At 41.3% G+C, this 21,310-nt stretch overlaps 1 protein-coding gene across 2 annotated transcripts in view; it reads left to right on the top strand.

The window, feature by feature from the left end:
* The window catches only part of OCRL (OCRL inositol polyphosphate-5-phosphatase), a 353,818-nt gene that overhangs the window by 22,576 nt on the left and 309,932 nt on the right, over nt 1-21,310 (top strand). The window lies entirely within an intron of this gene.

Raw genomic sequence — 21,310 nt, forward strand, 5'->3', positions numbered from 1 at the left:
TTTACGGATCCAGATCCAGAGATCCCAAGGCGGCATTGATAGATGCTTTAGTAGCGCCTTGGTCATTCAGTCTAGCTTATGTCTTTCCACCATTTCCTCTTCTCCCTCGGCTAGTAGCCAGAATCAAACAGGAGAAGGCTTCGGTAATTCTGATAGTGCCTGCGTGGCCACGCAGGACTTGGTATGCAGACCTAGTGGACATGTCATCGGTTCCACCATGGAGACTGCCATTGAGGCAGGATCTTCTAATTCAAAGTCCATTCAAGCATCCAAATCTAGTTTCTCTGCAACTGACTGCTTGGAGATTGAACGCTTAATTCTAGCTAAGCGTGGGTTCTCTGAATCAGTGATAGATACTCTGATCCAGGCCAGAAAGCCTGTCACCAGGAAAATTTACCATAAGATATGGCGGAAATATCTTTGTTGGTGTGAATCCAAGGGTTACTCGTGGAGTAAGGTTAGGATTCCAAGGATATTGTCTTTTCTCCAAGAAGGATTGGAGAAAGGTTTGTCAGCTAGTTCCTTAAAGGGACAGATATCTGCTCTGTCTATCCTGTTACACAAGCGTCTGGCAGCTGTACCAGACGTTCAGGCGTTTGTGCAGGCCTTAGTTAGAATCAAGCCTGTTTACAAACCAGTGGCTCCTCCATGGAGTCTAAACTTAGTTCTTTCAGTTCTTCAAGGGGTTCCGTTTGAACCTTTACATTCCATAGATATTAAGTTATTATCTTGGAAAGTTTTGTTTTTGGTAGCTATTTCTTCTGCTAGAAGAGTTTCTGAATTGTCTGCTTTGCAGTGTAGTTCACCCTATCTGGTGTTCCATGCAGATAAGGTTGTTTTGCGTACCAAACCTGGTTTCTAATAAGAATATTAACCAGGAAATTATTGTTCCTTCTCTGTGTCCTAATCCAGTTTCTAAGAAGGAACGACTGTTACACAATCTTGATGTGGTTCGGGCCTTAAAATTCTATTTAAAGGCAACTAAAGATTTCAGACAAACATCATCTTTGTTTGTTGTCTATTCTGGTAAGAGGAGAGGTCAGAAGGCGACTGCTACCTCTCTTTCCTTCTGGCTGAAAAGCATCATCCGATTGGCTTATGAGACTGCTGGACAGCAGCCTTCTGAACGAATTACAGCTCATTCCACTAGGGCTGTGGCTTCCACATGGGCTTTCAAGAATGAGGCTTCTGTTGAACAGATTTGTAAGGCAGCGACTTGGTCATCACTGCATACATTTGCCAAATTTTACAAATTCGATACTTTTGCTTCTTCTGAGGCTATTTTTGGGAGAAAGGTTTTGCAAGCAGTGGTGCCTTCCGTTTAGGTTACCTGACTTGTTCCCTCCCTTCATCCGTGTCCTAAAGCTTTGGTATTGGTATCCCACAAGTAAGGATGAATCTGTGGACTGGATACACTATGTAAGAGAAAACAGAATTTATGCTTACCTGATAAATTACTTTCTCTTACGGTGTATCCAGTCCACAGCCCGCCCTGGCAATTAAGTCAGGTTCAAATTTATTTTTGTAAAACTATAGTCACCACTGCACCCTATAGTTTCTCCTTTTTCTCCTAACCGTCGGTCGAATGACTGGGGGGGGGGGCGGAGCCTGAGGGGAGCTATATGGACAGCTCTGCTGTGTGCTCTCTTTGCCACTTCCTGTAGGGATTGAGAATATCCCACAAGTAAGGATGAATCCGTGGACTGGATACACCGTAAGAGAAAGTAATTTATCAGGTAAGCATAAATTCTGTTTTTAAACAGTTTTTTAATTTACTTCTATTATCTAATTTGTTTCATTCTCTTGGTATCATTTGTTGAAGGAGCAGCAATGCACTAATGGTTTCTAACTGAATGCATGGGTGAGCCAATCACCATTGAAATATATATGCAGCCACCAATCAACAGCTAGAACCTAAATTCTCTGTTGCTCCTGAGTTTGCCTAGATAAACCTTTAATCAAAGAATAACAAGAGAAGGAAGCAAATTAAATCATAAAAGTAAATTGGAAAGTTGTTTAAATTGTATTCTCTATCTGAATCATGAAAGCAAATTTTTGAGTTTCATGTCCTTTTAAACTAAATAAAAACATCATATAAAAGGATGTTTAAATGTATAATTTATTCTTACGAGGTAAGAATTTCCTTCCAGGTCTCTCAGCACATGTAAAGAAAGAACAAAAACAATGGTGCAATATTGTCAAAATTATTAGTTATAAATACCGATTAAAAACCTACTTACGTTCTTTTGAGCTGTAAACACAGTCTGTGCTATAGTTGGATCAAATAGTAACTGGAACTGACCTCCACTGGATACTTTAATTTAAAACAAAGTAACAAGCAGGTCCGTTACAGACCAGGGCAACAGAGAGAGAAATAAAACTTAGAAGATCCCCCAGTGAACTCCTTGCTCTCAGGCTTTGAGTCCCACACAGGGCTTGTATGAAGTTTCTACACTGCTGACAAAACCCTGTCTCCTCTTGTGACAATTATTGAACTGCAAGTTTTTCTATCCGACAACCGTTTCACCAGACACTGCTGGCTTTTTCAAGGATGTTAATTAAATAAACTGAAAATGTTGTCCTCTCAACTCTGAGGATTAAATTCAGAAAAGAGAATGCAGGCTAAACAAATGAAAATATAAATGTTGCTATTGCATTATTTCCTTCTTAATATAAGGAGAGTCCACGGCTTCATTCCTTACTGTTGGGAAATACTGAACCTGGCCACAATGAGGAGGAAAAAAACACCCCAGCCAAAGACTTAAATACCACTCCTCTTCCCCCAGTCATTCTTTGCCTTTCGTCACAGGAGGAGAAGTGTCATCTTCGATCTCATGGATGGAAGATAAACTTAGAAAAGAGTTCTCTTATTCCAAGCACTAGGGTAGAATTCATGGGTACTATAATAGACTCTATCCATGAGGATATTTCTAACAGACTAGAGACGTTGCAAGCTAGCTTCGACATGTCTTGCCCTCCGGACCTCCTTAAGGCCATCTTTGGCTCAGTGTATGGAGGTAATTGGTCTCATGGTGTCCCGCATGGACATAATTCCCTTTGCTAGGTTCCGTCTCAGACCATTACAGCTCTGCATGCTGAGGTAGTGGAACGGCTATCATTCGGATCTGTCTCAACAGATTTCCCTGGACAGCAGGTCAAGAGAATCGCTCTCTTGGTGGCTCTGTCCAGATCATCCTTCCCGAGGGACATCCTTTCTAAGACCATCCTAGGAGATTGTGACTACAGACGTGAGTCTATCAGGATTGGGAGCTGTTTGGGGTGCTGAGAAGGCACAGGGCCTGTGGTCTCAGGAGGAACGCTCCTTCCCGATCAACATTCTGGAACTTCGAGCAATCTACAATGCTCTGAAGACTTGGCCTCTTCTGGGTTCGTCCCAGTTTATCAGATTCCAATCAGACAATATAACCTCGGTGGCTTACATCAACCATCAGGGGGGAACGAGAAGCTCCCTAGCAATGAGGGAAGTATCTCTGATTCTGGAGTGGGCAGAGGCCCACAACCGTTCGCTGTCAGCAATCCACATTCCGGGTGTGGACAACTGGGAAGCTGACTTTCTCAGCAGACAATCCTTTTATCCAGAGGAATGGTCTCTCAATCCCGAAGTGTTTGCGGAGATATGCAACACGTGGGGGACGCTGGAGATAGATCTCATGGCGTCTCGTCTCAATACCAAGCTACCCAGATATGGGTCGAGGTCCAGGGATCCTCAGGTGGAGCTAATAGATGCATTAGCATTGGCCCGCATCAAGCAGGAGCAGATGTCAGTAATACTGATTGCTCCATTTTGGCTGGGAAGGATGTGGTGCACGGATCTAGTGAGGATTTCATCTTCTCCTCCATGGAGGTTACCTTGTCGCAGGGATCTGCTGGAACAAGGTCCTTTTGTTCATCAAAATCTAGATTCTTTGAGGCTGACTGCGTGGAGATTGAACGCTTAGTCCTTGCCAAGAGAGGGTTTTCTGAGAGAGTTATTGATACTCTCATTCATGCTTGTAAGCCGGTTACTAGTTGCATCTATCATCCGGTGTGGAGAACCTACTTATTCTGGTGTAAAGAGTGTGGATTTCCCTGTCATAAAGTTAAGGTTGCCAGGATTCTATTGTTTCTCCAGGGTGGACTGGAGAAGGGTCTTTCGGCCAGTTCCCTGAGGGGACAGATTTCAACCTTGTCTGTTTTACTGCACAAGAGGCTCTCTGAGCTTCCAGATGTTCAGTCTTTTTGTTAAGGCTTTGATTAGAATCAGACCTGTTTTCAGATCTTAGGCTCCTCCTTGAAGTCTGAATCTGGTTCTTAAGGTTTTGCAAAAGGCTCCGTTTGAGTCTATGCATGAAATTGACATTAAGTTGTTCTGGAAGGTTCTTTTTCTACTAGCTATTGTTTCCACGCGCAGAGTTTCAGAGATTGCCGCTTTGCAATGTGAACCTCCTTATCTGGTGTTCCATTCTGATAAGGCTGTCCTACGTACTAAGTTAGGATTTCTTCCTAAGGTCGTGTCAGACCGCAACATCAATCAAGAGATTGTGGTTTCTTCCATGTGTCCTAATCCTTCTTCTTTGAAGAAACATTGGCTTCGAGTCTTGAAGTTCTATCTTCAGGCTACTAAGGATTTTAGACAAACTCCTTCCTTGTTTCAAAAAAGACTTGCTGATCACACTAAGTTTCAACTCTAGGGGGCACAAAAGACAGTTGCTAATACAACACTATAACCAAGAGAATTCTTATATTAATAAAATCTCAAAGTATATAATGCTAGTATGGATTGAACCCAAATAGGAAATTAAAAACCTAAGGAACAAATGTGATGTTATACATATAAAATTAATGATATACCAGTGTTGATAAATGTCAGGAAGCCTGATGAAACAGACGGTGGTCTGAGAAACGTGTTGCATTTGTTCCTTTTATGTATCAGTCATATGGTTGACATCTGATTTTTTTTATTGCCATTAAATTGTGGGGTTTTTTTTTAATACTTTTACTGAGAGTCTGAGCTTGTTTTCATCCATTGAGGACATCAAGGATACCGGCACTAATGCTGGGACACTGAAATCTCCCAGTCTGCCCTATTTAGCACAATTGGGTGCTGCTCCACTTGTATTTATTTAGCATCTTATATACCCATATATATCCACTGTTTCACACTAGGAGGCGCCTTTGTTTTGTGATTCTGTTCACAGAGAAAATTTGTATCCTTCCTTGTTTGTTGCCTATTCTGGGAAGCCTAAGGGGCTGAAGGTCTCTGCTACTTCCTTGTCTTTTTGGTCAAGGAGTGTTATCCGCTTAGCTTATGAGACAGCGGGACATAAGCCTCCTCAAAGAATTCTACTAGAGCAGTGGCTTCCTCTTGCGCCTTTAAGAACGAGGCCTCTATGGATCAGATTTGTAAGGCGGCAAGCTGGTCCTCCTTACATAATTTACAAGTTTGATGTTTTTTGCTTCAGCTGAAGAACCCTTCGGGAGAGAGGTTTTGCAGGCTGTGGTGCCTTCAGATTTGGGCCCACCTCGCTTTTTGTCCTTCCCTCATTCAGTGTCCTCTAGAGCTTGGGTTTAAGTTTCCCAACAGTAAGGAATGAAGCCGTGGACTCTCCTTATATTAAGAAGGAAAATATCAGTTATGCTTACCAGATAATTTCATTTCCTTCTATATAAGCAGAGTCCACGGCCCCCGCGCATATTCTCCTATGGGCGGCCCCCTAAATTATATTTTTCTTCTGGCACCTTTTTATACCCTGATATTTCTCCTACTTGTTCCTTGTTCCCTCTGCAGAATGACTGGGGGGAAGTGGGAGAGGTATTTTAAGCCTTTGGCTGGGGTGTATTTGCCTCCTCCTGGTGGCCAGGTTCAGTATTTTCCCAACAGTAAGGAATGAAGCTGTGGACTCTCCTTATACAGAAGGAAATTAAATTATCTGGTAAGCATAATATGTTTTCCTCTTCATTGGACCTTTCCAATTTGGTTCTGGAAAGTTTTATATTATTAGATTATTTATAGCGACGTTCAATTTTTACATTATTAATAGAGCATTAAAAGTGCAGTAAGCAATGTGCACAATGTGACATAATTATGCATATAAACATTTAAGACCTGTAGATTTAAAGCTCAGAAGCCCATTTTTCAAAATGTGCCCCTGTATAGCTTTTAATTGCCATGTGATTACAGTGGAAATAGTAATAGTAATCACCTGGTGTGAATAATTGTGCACTTATTTTAGTGGAGTCTTGTGGGAACCAATATGTGCAGATCAAAGTTAAATTTATAAACGTGTAGCTGCTTGGTGGTTACACATATATGCCTCTTGTCATTGGCTCACCAGATGTCGTCATCTAGCTCCCAGTAGTGCATTGCTGCTCCTTCCACAAAGGATACCAAGATAATGAGGCTGTTAAAGGGATTCTAAACCCAATTTTATTTCATTCATGGTTCGGATAGAGCATGCAATTTTAAGCAACATTCTAATTTACTCATATAATGAAGAAAAATTGATAATAGGAGTAAATTTAGAAAGTTGCTTAAAATTGCATGCTCTATCTGAATCACAAAAGAAAAAAATGTGGGTTTAGTGTCCCTTTAACTGCTTACCTGAGCATGGTGAGAACAGGTCGTCATGTAAACTGCTGCCTGTGAGCGCATGACGAGCCATTCTCGTCATAAAGGGGAATCGCTAATCACAGCACTGGATCAGAGATTCCCCTGCACTGCAGGCCTGATCCATTGATGTAAAATTGTGGGTAGAACTCCTGGAGCTACATGGGAGTGCCGGCGATATCACCGTGAAGGTGCGTGGTGACATCACAGAGAGGGCAAGATCGGTAAAGGAAGCAGGATGGGGAGTTGCTGTTCATACCCCTTGATTTCATCTCCCTTACTAGTGACAGACCTGCAAGACCCCTCGTTTGAAAGAGAATCACTTGGTCTTGGAAAGCAACAAGAAAATAGATCTTTAAAAAAAAAAAAAAGTTGGGGATTTGAGAATATTTTATGCTCAATAAGACACCCCTAATAAAGTTTTTCTAGTAGACAAATCTCTTAAAAACATATGGATTTTGTCTGTATAGAGAGGTGATCACTGTGGTAACAGTGATCAGCTTGCAAGAAAAAAGTGCTTTTATTTCTTTGCTACATAAAGGAGCCCTTTTAATCTATATTATATTATATCCCTCAAAATACTGAATGGGTTCCTATTTCTTTCATAAGGTGGTTTTTTTTTTTTTTTTTTATTATTTTTTTTTAAGTTTTTTGCCGCTGCTATCTCAAATCAGGAAATATAATAATTGTATATTCTGAATCTGCTTGGGCTGCTGAAAAAAAACCCCTATATTTTATGTGGGTTATTCACTGAAATGTGACTTACAGTAGTGTTTTAAATGTAGGTAGCAAAAAAGCTCAAAATTGGTTTGTCACTGTGGTGTGAAAAAGGCTTGGCAGACAAAGGGTTAAAATTGTATGTTCCATCTAAATCATGAAAAAAGTTTTGTGGTTCATTTCTACTTGATTGATTAATTAGTATATGGAACTGGGTCTAATTGTTTTATTACAGGGCTGGTAATTTTTGGCCATCATACAGTAAAACCAGATGTTTTTAAACCTGTCCTCATGCTTCCCTAACAGGACAGATTTTCAGGATTACCTTATCTGCTGAATATTTCACCTGGGCTACAGTTTAGATATCCTGAAAATCTGACCTGTTAGGGAGGCCTGGGGCCAGATTTAAACCCCCTAGAATAAACCAATCTGCATGTACAGCAGCCTATATTTCTTAGAAATTTAAATTTCTAGTAAGAAAAATCTGTCACATTTTCTCTAGTAAGGTTTATAATAATACAGTGAGGCTAGCGTCATCAAATAGTTTAATGTAAACTAGCGTTAGCGTACAATCAAGAGTATGTATATATAGTGATTTGAAAAGAAAACTTTCTAGAAAATACCGCTTTTGTTTTATGCTAATTGCTATAGATTTCTCTCTTGATACTGAATCAACTGATCTTTATCATCTGTCTGTTTCACCCGTTGATATCACAGTGATCAAGGAAGTAGGGAGTGTCTGGATTATTGCTACTTGATCTGCTGGGTGGTTGGGTAGAGAATTTTAAACCCTTTACTTCCTGTTTTCATGCAATGTACATGAGAGCGAATTCTCTTGTTAGAAATTATAAATATATTCTCATGGTAGTTGTTTAACCCCTTAGTGACCAGAGCACTTTTCCATTTGTTGACCGTTTGGGACCAAGGCTATTTTTACATTTCTGCGGTGTTTGTGTTTAGCTGTAATTTTCCTCTTACTCATTTACTGTACCCACACATATTATATAACGTTTTTCTCGCCATTAAATGGACTTTCTAAGGATACCATTATTTTCATCATATCTTATAATTTACTATTAAAAAAATTATAAAATAAGAGGAAAAAATGGAAAAAAAAACATTTTTTTCAAACTTTGACCCCCAAAATCTGTTGCACATCTACAACCACCAAAAAACACCCATGCTAAATAGTTTCTAAATTTTGTCCTGAGTTTAGAAATACCCAATGTTTACATGTTCTTTGCTTTTTTTGCAAGTTATAGGGCACTAAATAAAAGTAGCACTTTGCTATTTCCAAACCACTTTTTTTCAAAATTAGCGCTAGTTACATTGGGACACTGATATCTTTCAGGAATCCCTGAATATCCCTTGACATGTATATATTTATATTTAGAAGACATCCCAAAGTATTGATCTAGGCCCATTTTGGTATATTTCATGCCACCATTTCACCGCCAAATGCGATCAAATAAAAAAAAATGTTCACTTTTTCACAAATTTTTTCACAAACTTTAGGTTTCTCACTGAAATTATTTACAAACAGCTTGTGCAATTATTGCACAAATGGTTTTAAATGCTTCTCTGGGATCCCCTTTGTTCAGAAATAGCAGACATATATGGCTTTTACGTTGCTTTTTGGTAATTCGAAGGCCGCTAAATGCCACTGCGCACCACACGTGTATTATGCGCAGCAGTGAAGGGGTTAATTAGGGAGCATGTAGGGAGTTTGTAGGGTTAATTTTAGCTTTAGTGTAGTGTAGTAAACAACCCCAAGTATTGATCTAGGCCCATTTTGGTATATTTCATGCCACCATTTCACCGCCAAATGCGATCAAATTAAAAAAAACTTTAAATATTTCACAATTTTAGGTTTTTCACTGAAATTATTTATAAACAGCTTGTGCAATTATGGCACAAATTGTTGTAAATGCTTCTCTGGGATCCCCTTTGTTCAGAAATAGCAGACATATATGTCTTTGGCGTTGCTTTTTGGTAGTTAGAAGGTCGCTAAATGCCGCTGCGCATCACACGTATATTATGTCTAGCAGTGAAGGGGTTAATTAGGTAGCTTGTAGGGAGCTTGCAGGGTTAATTTTAGCTTTAGTGTAGAGATCAGCCTCCCACCTGACACATTCCCCGCCATCTTAAGTCTGCCAGTACTAAAATAAAAGTTTTTTGGGGGGTTTTAGGTTTAAAAAAAAAAAAATGTCTGCTGTGTAGGACCCCCCTTAGCCCCCAACCTCCCTGATCCCCCCCCCCAAATAGCTCTTTAACCCCCCCCCCCCCTCTGCCTTTATTGTGCAGCATATTGGGTACTGGCAGCTATCTGCCAGTACCCAGTTTGAAAAATAATATTGCATTTTAATTTTTTTATTTTATTAAAAATGTTCTTTATTTCTGTAGTGTGGCTGCCCCCCCCTCAACATCCAACCCCCCACCCTCTCCCAGATGCATTGATTTTCAAATCCCACCCTCCCCAGTCCTCTCTCCCACCCTCCAGATCTACAGCATATTGATGCTGAAACAGATCTCTCGTGCACGCGCGTGCACCCGCATAAGATCCCTCCCCCCTCCTCCACCAATGACTGCCCACCCGCCTCCCTGGATGAGCTCCCACACACCAACGATAACGGCCATCGATAGCCGATGCAGAGAGGGCCACAGAGTGGCTCTCTCTGCATCGGATGGCTAAAAACAGTTATTGCAGGATGCCTCAATATTGAGGCATCACTGCAATAACATGAAAGCAGCTGGAAGCTATCAGGATCGCTTCCACTGCTTTCAAAGACCAACGACGTATGGGTCCTTGGTCATTAACTGCATTTTTTTTGCAGGACGTACCCCATACGTCGTTGGTCGTTAAGGGGTTAAGGTACAAAAGTCCAAATTTTATGGTTTAGATAGAGCACGCAATTTTAAGAGACTTTTGACTTCTGTTATCAAATGTATTTAATTTTCTTGGTATCTTTAAAGGGACAGTCAACTCAAAATGTTTTATTGTTTAAAAAGATAGATAATCCCTTTATTACCCATTCCCCAGTTTTGCACAGTCAACATGGTTATATAAATATACGTTTTACCTCTGTGAATACCTTGTATCTAAGCCCTGATCACATGACTTTTTGTTATCTATTGACTTGCATTTTAGCCAATTAGTGCTGTGTTGTGCAGAACCCACGGGCGTGGGTGTGGCCCACATGAACTAGCAGTCTCCTGTTGTGAGAAGCTAATAAAAAAAGCATGTGATTAAGAGGCTGTCTATAGTGGCTTAGAAACGGGCAGAAATGTAGAGGTTTGAATGTTATAAAGTTTATTAATATAACAATGTTGGTTATGCAAAGTTGGGGAATTGGGTGTTATAGGCGTTATCTAACTTTTTAAACTAACAATTTTAGTGTTGACTGTCCCGTTAATCAAATGGCATACTTAAGTAGGCTTATGAGCAGCTATGCACTACTGGGATCTATCTGGTGACTGGTGGCTATGCAGGTATGCTTCTGGTCATATGTTCACCAGATGTGTTCAGGTGAACTAGCTTCCAGTAGAAAATTGTTGCACTGGAGTTGACTTTAAAGGGACCGTGTACTGTAATATGTTGTTTCTCTTTAATTTGTTTCCAATTACTTGATTTTTGTTTTAAAGGGATAGTAAACCTAAAAATGTTTTTATGATTTGGATAGAACATACAATTTTAAGCAATTTTCCAATTTACTTCTATTATCAAACTTACTTCATTCTCTTGTTATCCATTGCTAAAGGAACAGCATTGCACTACTGGCAGGAAGCTGAAGACATCTAGTTAGCCAATCACAAGAGACAAATGTATGCAGGCGCCAATTAGCAGCAGCTCCCACTAGTGTATGATATGTGAGTATTCATTTTCAACAAGGGATACTAAGAGAACGAAGCACATTTGAAAATAGAAGTGAATTTAAAAGTGTCTTAAAATTACATGTTCTATCTGAATCATGCAAGTTTAATTTTGACTTTCCTATCCCTTTAAGGAATAGCTGGTTTTGCTCATTAAAACCACAACTGATTCAAATGGCCTGAACTTGCAGGGAGAGCAGGTTTCCTGTCATATATTTTTCTCTCTACACAAAGGCCTCCTTTTATTATCTGTCTGTATACACAAAATGCCAATACTTAGGGCCTGATGATCAAAACTCACAAACTTGAAGAGAAATCACACTAAAACTTTGGGGCTTTTTATTTCAATGTATATATCACTCCTTCACATCCAGACCTCTGTATATCTAGATAAACAGTACACAGGCTAAATTTTGCATTTATAGCATTTTTTGAGGGACCTCAAAAACAATACTGAGGGGATTGCTTAGAAAATCTCACCAAAACAGAGAGCTTTAGATCATCTGTTCCTTAGAGAAATCAGCTGAAAATGAACATTTTAATACCATCTCTCCCAACCCAACAGGAAGTGTGATTTATTCTGTTGCTTCTTGATTACAAAACTTTTCTATTGCCAATACTGCTGTACTGAAATTTTAAGCGGCAGCTTCAATGGGCAAAAACAGCTATTTTAAAGGGACACTGAACCCAAATTTTTTCTTTTGTGATTCAGATAGAGCATGCAATTTTAACCAACTTTCTAATTTACTCCTATTATCAAATTTTCTTTGTTCTCTTGCTATCTTTATTTGAAAAAGAATGCATCTAAGTTTTTTTTTTTTTTTGTTTAGAACTCTCGACAGCACATTTTTATTGGTGGATGAATTTATCCACCAATCAGCAAGGACATCCCAGGTTGTTCACCAAAAATGGGCTGGCATCTAAACTTACATTCTTGCATTTCAAATTAAGATACCAAGAGAATGAAGAAAATTTGATAATAGGAGTAAATTAGAAAGTTGCTTAAAATGCCATGCTCTATCTGAATCACAAAAGAAAAAAAAATTGGGTTCAGTGTCCCTTTAAATGACCAAACTAAAGGTAAATAATATTTAACAATTTACAGTACACGTCACTTTTAACAGTGTGTTTTAACCTCCTTTCGGGAATCAAACACATTAAAGCAATAGTGCGATAATAAAATGCTCTAACGCATTAGACCATTTTCTTTTTGCTTTTTTTTTTTTTTTGGTTCCTTTTTAAATATGGGAAATCTTCTTTTAAGGTATTATTTGAATTAAAAAAAATCATGTTTTGTTAAAGTGAATGTAAATTATATGCTTTCTAATGAACATTATTAATTCTCAATATACTTGCAATGTAAACCGCAATGTTTATTTTGGAAAATAAGCATCTTGTGATATTATAATTTATTTTATAACTTATCTACGTCTTGAACGCCAACTCCTCCCATCCTTGACTTCCGGTATTGCTTATAGAGCAGTCCCTCCTGCTCTCTTACGTAGGGTTGAAGCGCGCTCCCGAGGAGACAACAATTTGCACATGCGTTTTGAAACAGCTGTTAATATGCGCATACGTGCCCTGATCCGTTTCTATTCGTATTCTGAAATCTATTCATCATTGCGCTTGCGTCTTTACGCCCTATGTAAATAAAGAAACAAAGTTTCCATTCCCTTAGTTTCAGCTCTCAACTCGAGCTATCCCATATACGGCGCCGTCAGAGGCTAAAGTGCCGTAAGTCTGATAAACCAGCGATGTCCAGAAATCTGCGTAAGTACAAATTTCTGGAGTCGCCAGTGACTTACGGCACTTTAGAAACTGCCGGCGCCTACAAAACCTGACTAAAGTTATTAAATCTCCCGTACTGTCTAACACGCCTCCCAAACATAGCCCGACACGTCTAACCCTCTATCCGCTATCCCCCCTCACTATCCTAACAATAAAAAATGTGTTAACCCCTAAACCGCCGCTCCCGGACCCCGCCGCCACCTAATAAAGTTATTAACTCCTAAACAGCCGCTCCCGGACCCCGCTGCCAGCTATATTAAATCTATAACCCCCTAATTTGAGCCCCTACCCCGCTGCCATCTACCTTACCTACCCACTAAAGTGAGCCCCTTACACCGCCGCCATCTACCTTACCTACCCCGCCGCCATCTACCTTACGTACCCACTAAAGTGAACCCCTTACACCGCCGCCATCTACCTTACCTACCCCGCCACCATCTACCTTACCTACCCACTAAAGTGAGCCCCTACCCCGCCGCCATCTACCTTACCTACCCCGCCGCCATCTACCTTACCTACCCCGCCGCCATCTACCTTACCTACCCCCTAAAGTGAGCCCCTACCCCGCCGCCATCTACCTTACCTACCCCGCCGCCATCTACCTTACCTACCCACTAAAGTGAGCCCCTTACCCCGCCGCCATCTACCTTACCTACCCCGCCGCCATCTACCTTACCTACCCCCTAAAGTGAGCACCTACCCCGCCGCCATCTACCTTACCTACCCCGCCACCATCTACCTTACCTACCCACTAAAGTGAGCCCCTTACACTGCCGCCATCTACCTTACCTACCCCGCCGCCATCTACCTTACCTACCCACTAAAGTGAGCCCCTACCCCGCCGCCATCTACCTTACCTACCCCCTAAAGGGAGCTCCTACCCCGCCACCATCTATTTTAAAAATATTAACCCCTAATTTAATCCCCCTACACCGCCGCCACCTATATTAAACACATTAACCCCTAATCTAATCCCCCTACACCGCCGCCAGCTATATTAACTATATTAACCCTAATTATATTAGGGTTAATATAGTTAATATAGTTATTATATATATTAACCCTAATTAAATTAGGGTTATTATATTATATATATTTAACTATATTAACCCTAATTATATTAGGGTTAATATAGTTAATATCGTTATTATATTATATATATATATATATATATATATATATTAAGTATAATAACCCTATCTAACTCTAACATCCCTAACTAAATTCTTATTAAAATAAATCTAATATTAATATTATTAATTAAAATATTCATATCTAAATACTTACCTATAAAATAAACCTTAAAATAGCTACAATGTAATTAATAATTACATTGTAGCTATTTTAGGGTTTATATTTATTTTACAGGTAACTTGTTATTTATTTTAACTAGGTACAATATCTATTAAATAGTTAATAACTATTTAATAGCTACCTAGTTAAAATAATTACCAATTTACCTGTAAAATAAATCCTAACCTAAGTTTAGAATAGGGGTATGTGGGTGGTGGGTTGTAATGTTGGGGGGTGGTATTGTGTTTTTCTTTACACGCAAAAGAGCAGTTTTCTTTGGGGCATGCCCCGCAAAAGGCCCTTTTTAAGGGCTGGTAAGGTAAAAGAGCTAACTTTTTTCATTTAGAATAGGGTAGGGAAATTTTTTTATTTTGGGGGGCTTTATTATTTTATTAGGGGGCTTAGAATAGGTGTAATTAGCTTAAAAATCTTGTAATTTTTTTTTTATTTTTTGTAATTTAGTGGGTTTTTTTGTAATTTAGTTTATTTTATTTTATTGTATTTTAGTTTAGATATTTGTAGTTTTATTTAATTTATTGATAGTGTAGGTGTATTTATAACTTAGGTTAGGATTTATTTTACAGGTAAATTGGTAATTATTTTACCTAGGTAGCTATTAAATAGTTATTAACTATTTAATAGCTATTGTACCTATTTAAAATAAATACCAAGTTACCTGTAAAATAAATATAAACCCTAAAATAGCTACAATGTAATTATTAATTACATTGTAGCTATTTTAGGGTTTATTTTATAGGTAAGTATTTAGATTTAAATAGGAATATTGTAAGGGGCTCACTTTAGGGGGTAGGTAAGGTAGATGGCGGCGGGGTAGGGGCTCACTTTAGTGGGTAGGTAAGGTAGATGGCAGCGGGGTAGGTAAGGTAGATGGCGGGGTGGGTAAGGTAGATGGCGGCGGGGTAGGGGCTCACTTTAGGGGGTAGGTAAGGTAGATGGCGGCGGGGTAGGGGCTCACTTTAGGGGGTAGGTAAGGTAGATGGCGGCAGGGTAGGGGCTCACTTTAGGGGGTAGGAAAGGTAGATGGCGGCAGGGTAGGTAAGGTAGATGGCGGCGGGGTAGGGGCTCACTTTAGGGGGTAGGTAAGGTAGATGGCGGCGGGGTAGGGGCTCACTTTAGTGGGTAGGTAAGGTAGATGGCGGCGGGGTAGGTAAGGTAGTTTTCCGCGGGGTAGGAGCTCACTTTAGGGGGTAGGTAAGGTAGATGGCGGCGGTGTAAGGGGCTCACTTTAGGGGGTAGGTAAGGTAGATGGCGGCGGGGTAGGGGCTCACTTTAGTGGGTAGGTAAGGTAGATGGCGGCGGGGGAGGTAAGGTAGATGGCGGCGGGGGAGGTAAGGTAGATGGCGGCAGGGTGGGTAAGGTAGACGGGTAGTTTAATGTAGCTGGCGGCGGTGTAAGGGGCTCACAGTAGGGGGTAGATAATGTAGATGGCGGCGGGGTAGGAGCTCACATTAGGGGGTATGTAAAATAGCTGGCGACGGTGTAGGGGGATTACATTAGGGGGTTATACTTTTATTGTAGGTGGCGGCGGGGTCCGGGAGCGGCAGTTTAGGGGTTAAACACTTTTTCTCCAACATAGGTGTGTCCGGTCCACGGCGTCATCCTTACTTGTGGGATATTCTCTTCCCCAACAGGAAATGGCAAAGAGCCCAGCAAAGCTGGTCACATGATCCCTCCTAGGCTCCGCCTACCCCAGTCATTCTCTTTGCCGTTGTACAGGCAACATCTCCACGGAGATGGCTTAGAGTTTTTTAGTGTTTAACTGTAGTTTTTCATTATTCAATCAAGAGTTTGTTATTTTCAAATAGTGCTGGTACGTACTATTTACTCAGAAACAGAAAAGAGATGAAGAATTCTGTTTGTATGAGGAAAATGATTTTAGCAACCGTAACTAAAATCCATGGCTGTTCCACACAGGACTGTTGAGAGCAATTAACTTCAGTTGGGGGAACAGTGTGCAGTCTCTTACTGCTTGAGGTATGACACATTCTAACAAGACGATGTAATGCTGGAAGCTGTCATTTTCCCTATGGGATCCGGTAAGCCATGTTTATTACGATTGTAAATAAGGGCTTCACAAGGGCTTATTTAAACTGTAGACTTTTTCTGGGCTAAATCGATTGATTATTAACACATATTTAGCCTTGAGGAATCATTTTATATGGGTATTTTGATATAATAATATCGGCAGGCACTGTTTTAGACACCTTATTCTTTAGGGGCTTTCCCAAAGCATAGGCAGAGTCTCATTTTCGCGCCGGTGTTGCGCACTTGTTTTTGAGAGGCATGGCATGCAGTCGCATGTGAGAGGAGCTCTGATACTTATAAAAGACTTCTGAAGGCGTCATTTGGTATCGTATTCCCCTTTGGGTTTGGTTGGGTCTCAGCAAAGCAGATACCAGGGACTGTAAAGGGGTTTAAAGCTTAAAACGGCTCCGGTTCCGTTATTTTAAGGGTTAAAGCTTCCAAAGTTGGTGTGCAATATTTTCAAAGCTTTAAGACGCTGTGGTGAAAATTTGGTGAATTTTGAACAATTCCTTCATGTTTTTTCGCAATTGCAGTAATAAAGTGTGTTCAGTTTAAAATTTAAAGTGACAGTAACGGTTTTATTTTAAAACGTTTTTTGTACTTTCTGTTCAAGTTTATGCCTGTTTAACATGTCTGAACTACCAGATAGACTGTGTTCTGAATGTGGGGAAGCCAGAATTCCTATTCATTTAAATAAATGTGATTTATGTGATAATGACAATGATGCCCAAGATGATTCCTCAAGTGAGGGGAGTAAGCATGGTACTGCATCATTCCCTCCTTCGTCTACACGAGTCTTGCCCACTCAGGAGGCCCCTAGTACATCTAGCGCGCCAATACTCCTTACTATGCAACAATTAACGGCTGTAATGGATAATTCTGTCAAAAACATTTTAGCCAAAATGAACTCTTGTCAGCGTAAGCGTGGCTGCTCTGTTTTAGTTACTGAAGAGCATGACGACGCTGATATTAATATCTCTGAAGGGCCCCTAACCCAATCTGAGGGGGCCAGGGAGGTTTTGTCTGAGGGAGAAATTACTGATTTAGGGAACATTTCTCAGCAGGCTGAATCTGATGTGATTACATTTAAATTTAAATTGGAACATCTCCGCATTTTGCTTAAGGAGGTATTATCCACTCTGGATGATTGTGAAAATTTAGTCATCCCAGAGAAACTATGTAAAATGGACAAGTTCCTAGAGGTGCCGGGGCTCCCAGAAGCTTTTCCTATACCCAAGCGGGTGGCGGACATTGTTAATAAAGAATGGGAAAGGCCCGGTATTCCTTTCGTCCCTCCCCCCATATTTAAAAAATTGTTTCCTATGGTCGACCCCAGAAAGGACTTATGGCAGTCAGTCCCCAAGGTCGAGGGAGCGGTTTCTACTTTAAACAAACGCACCACTATTCCCATAGAGGATAGTTGTGCTTTCAAAGATCCTATGGATAAAAAATTAGAAGGTTTGCTTAAAAAGATGTTTGTTCAGCAGGGTTACCTTCTACAACCCATTTCATGCATTGTCCCTGTCACTACTGCCGCATATTTCTGGTTTGATGAACTGCTTAAGGTGCTCGATAGTGACTCTCCTCCTTATGAGGAGATTATGGACAGAATCAATGCTCTCAAATTGGCTAATTCTTTCACTCTAGACGCCTCTTTGCAATTGGCTAAGTTAGCGGCTAAGAACTCTGGGTTTGCTATTGTGGCGCGCAGAGCGCTTTGGTTGAAATCTTGGTCGGCTGATGCGTCTTCCAAGAACAAGCTACTAAACATTCCTTTCAAGGGGAAAACGTTGTTTGGTCCTGACTTGAAAGAGATTATCTCTGATATCACTGGGGGTAAGGGCCACGCCCTTCCTCAGGATCGGCCTTTCAAGGCAAAAAATATAGACCTAATTTTCGTCCCTTTCGTAAAAACGGACCAGCCCAAGGTGCTACGTCCTCTAAGCAAGAGGGTAATACTTCTCAGGCCAAGCCAGCTTGGAGACCAATGCAAGGCTGGAACAAGGGAAAGCAGGCCAAGAAACCTGCCACTGCTACCAAGACAGCATGAAATATTGGCCCCCGATCCGGGACCGGATCTGGTGGGGGGCAGACTCTCTCTCTTCGCTCAGGCTTGGGCAAGAGATGTTCTGGATCCTTGGGCGCTAGAAATAGTCTCCCAGGGTTATCTTCTGGAATTCAAGGGACTTCCCCCAAGGGGGAGGTTCCACAGGTCGCAGTTGTCTTCAGACCACATAAAAAGACAGGCGTTCTTACATTGTGTAGAAGACCTGTTAAAAATGGGAGTGATTCATCCTGTTCCATTAAGAGAACAGGGGATGGGGTTCTACTCCAATCTGTTCATAGTTCCCAAAAAAGAGGGAACGTTCAGACCAATCCTAGATCTCAAGATCTTAAACAAATTTCTCAAGGTCCCATCGTTCAAGATGGAAACCATTCGAACTAGGATGCGTATCTACATATTCCTATCCACAAGGAACATCATCGGTTCCTAAGGTTTGCATTCCTGGACAAACATTACCAGTTCGTGGCGCTTCCTTTCGGATTAGCCACTGCTCCAAGGATTTCCACAAAGGTACTAGGGTCCCTTCTAGCGGTGCTAAGACCAAGGGGCATTGCAGTAGTACCTTACCTGGACGACATTCTGATTCAAGCGTCGTCCCTTCCTCAAGCAAAGGCTCACACGGACATTGTCCTGGCCTTTCTCAGATCTCACGGCTGGAAAGTGAACGTGGAAAAGAGTTCTCTATCCCCGTCAACAAGGGTTCCCTTCTTGGGAACAATTATAGACTCCTTAGAAATGAGGATCTTTCTAACAGAGGCCAGAAAAACAAAGCTTCTGGTCTCTTGTCGGATACTTCATTCCGTTCCTCTTCCTTCCATAGCTCAGTGCATGGAAGTGATCGGGTTGATGGTGGCGGCGATGGACATAGTTCCTTTTGCGCGCATTCATCTAAGACCATTACAACTGTGCATGCTCAGTCAGTGGAATGGGGACTATACAGACTTGTCTCCGAAGATACAAGTAAATCAGAAGACCAGAGACTCACTCCGTTGGTGGCTGTCCCTGGACAATCTGTCTCAAGGGATGATGTTCCACAGACCAGAGTGGGTCATTGTCACGACCGACGCCAGTCTGATAGGCTGGGGCGCGGTCTGGGGATCCCTGAAAGCTCAGGGTCTTTGGTCTCGGGAAGAATCTCTTCTACCGATAAATATTCTGGAACTGAGAGCGATATTCAATGCTCTCCAGGCCTGGCCCCAGCTTGCGAGGACCAGGTTCATACGGTTTCAATCAGACAACATGACGACTGTTGCGTACATCAACCATCAGGGGGGAACAAGGAGTTCCCTAGCGATGGAAGAAGTAACCAAAATTATTCTTTGGGCGGAGTCTCACTCCTGCCACCTGTCTGCTATCCACATCCCAGGAGTGGAAAATTGGGAAGCGGATTTTCTGAGTCGGCAGACATTGCATCCGGGGGAGTGGGAACTCCATCCGGAAATCTTTGCCCAAGTCACTCACCTGTGGGGCATTCCAGACATGGATCTGATGGCCTCTCGTCAGAACTTCAAAGTTCCTTGCTACGGGGCCAGATCCAGGGATCCCAAGGCGGCTCTAGTGGATGCACTAGTAGCACCTTGGACCTTCAAACTAGCTTATGTGTTCCCGCCATTTCCTCTCATCCCCAGGCTGATAGCCAGGATCAAGCAGGAGAGGGCGTCGGTGATCTTGATAGCTCCTGCGTGGCCACGCAGGACTTGGTATGCAGATCTGGTGAATATGTCATCGGCTCCACCTTGGAAGCTACCTTTGAGACGAGACCTTCTTGTTCAGGGTCCGTTCGAACATCCGAATCTGGTTTCACTCCAGCTGACTGCTTGGAGATTGAACGCTTGATTTTATCGAAGCGAGGATTCTCAGATTCTGTTATCGATACTCTTGTTCAGGCCAGAAAGCCTGTGACTAGAAAGATTTACCACAAAATTTGGAAAAAATATATCTGTTGGTGTGAATCTAAAGGATTCCCTTGGGACAAGGTTAAGATTCCTAGGATTCTATCCTTCCTTCAAGAAGGATTGGAAAAAGGATTATCTGCAAGTTCCCTGAAGGGACAGATTTCTGCCTTGTCGGTATTACTTCACAAAAAGCTGGCAGCTGTGCCAGATGTTCAAGCCTTTGTTCAGGCTCTGGTTAGAATCAAGCCTGTTTACAAACCTTTGACTCCTCCTTGGAGTCTCAATTTAGTTCTTTCAGTTCTTCAGGGGGTTCCATTTGAACCCTTACATTCCGTTGATATTAAGTTATTATCTTGGAAAGTTTTGTTTTTAGTTGCGATTTCTTCTGCTAGAAGAGTCTCAGAATTATCTGCTCTGCAGTGTTCTCCTCCTTATCTGGTGTTCCATGCAGATAAGGTGGTTTTACGTACTAAACCTGGTTTTCTTCCAAAAGTTGTTTCTAACAAAAACATTAACCAGGAGATTATCGTACCTTCTCTGTGTCCAAAACCAGTTTCAAAGAAGGAACGTTTGTTGCACAATTTGGATGTTGTTCGCGCTCTAAAATTCTATTTAGATGCTACAAAGGATTTTAGACAAACATCTTCCTTGTTTGTTGTTTATTCAGGTAAAAGGAGAGGTCAAAAAGCAACTTCTACCTCTCTCTCTTTTTGGATTAAAAGCATCATCAGATTGGCTTACGAGACTGCCGGACGGCAGCCTCCCGAAAGAATCACAGCTCATTCCACTAGGGCTGTGGCTTCCACATGGGCCTTCAAGAACGAGGCTTCTGTTGATCAGATATGTAGGGCAGCGACTTGGTCTTCACTGCACACTTTTACCAAATTTTACAAGTTTGATACTTTTGCTTCTTCTGAGGCTATTTTTGGGAGAAAGGTTTTGCAAGCCGTGGTGCCTTCCATTTAGGTGACCTGATTTGCTCCCTCCCTTCATCCGTGTCCTAAAGCTTTGGTATTGGTTCCCACAAGT

The sequence above is a fragment of the Bombina bombina genome, chromosome 1 (genome assembly GCF_027579735.1).
Source record: "Bombina bombina isolate aBomBom1 chromosome 1, aBomBom1.pri, whole genome shotgun sequence".
In the NCBI taxonomy this organism is placed as follows: Eukaryota; Metazoa; Chordata; class Amphibia; order Anura; family Bombinatoridae; genus Bombina; species Bombina bombina.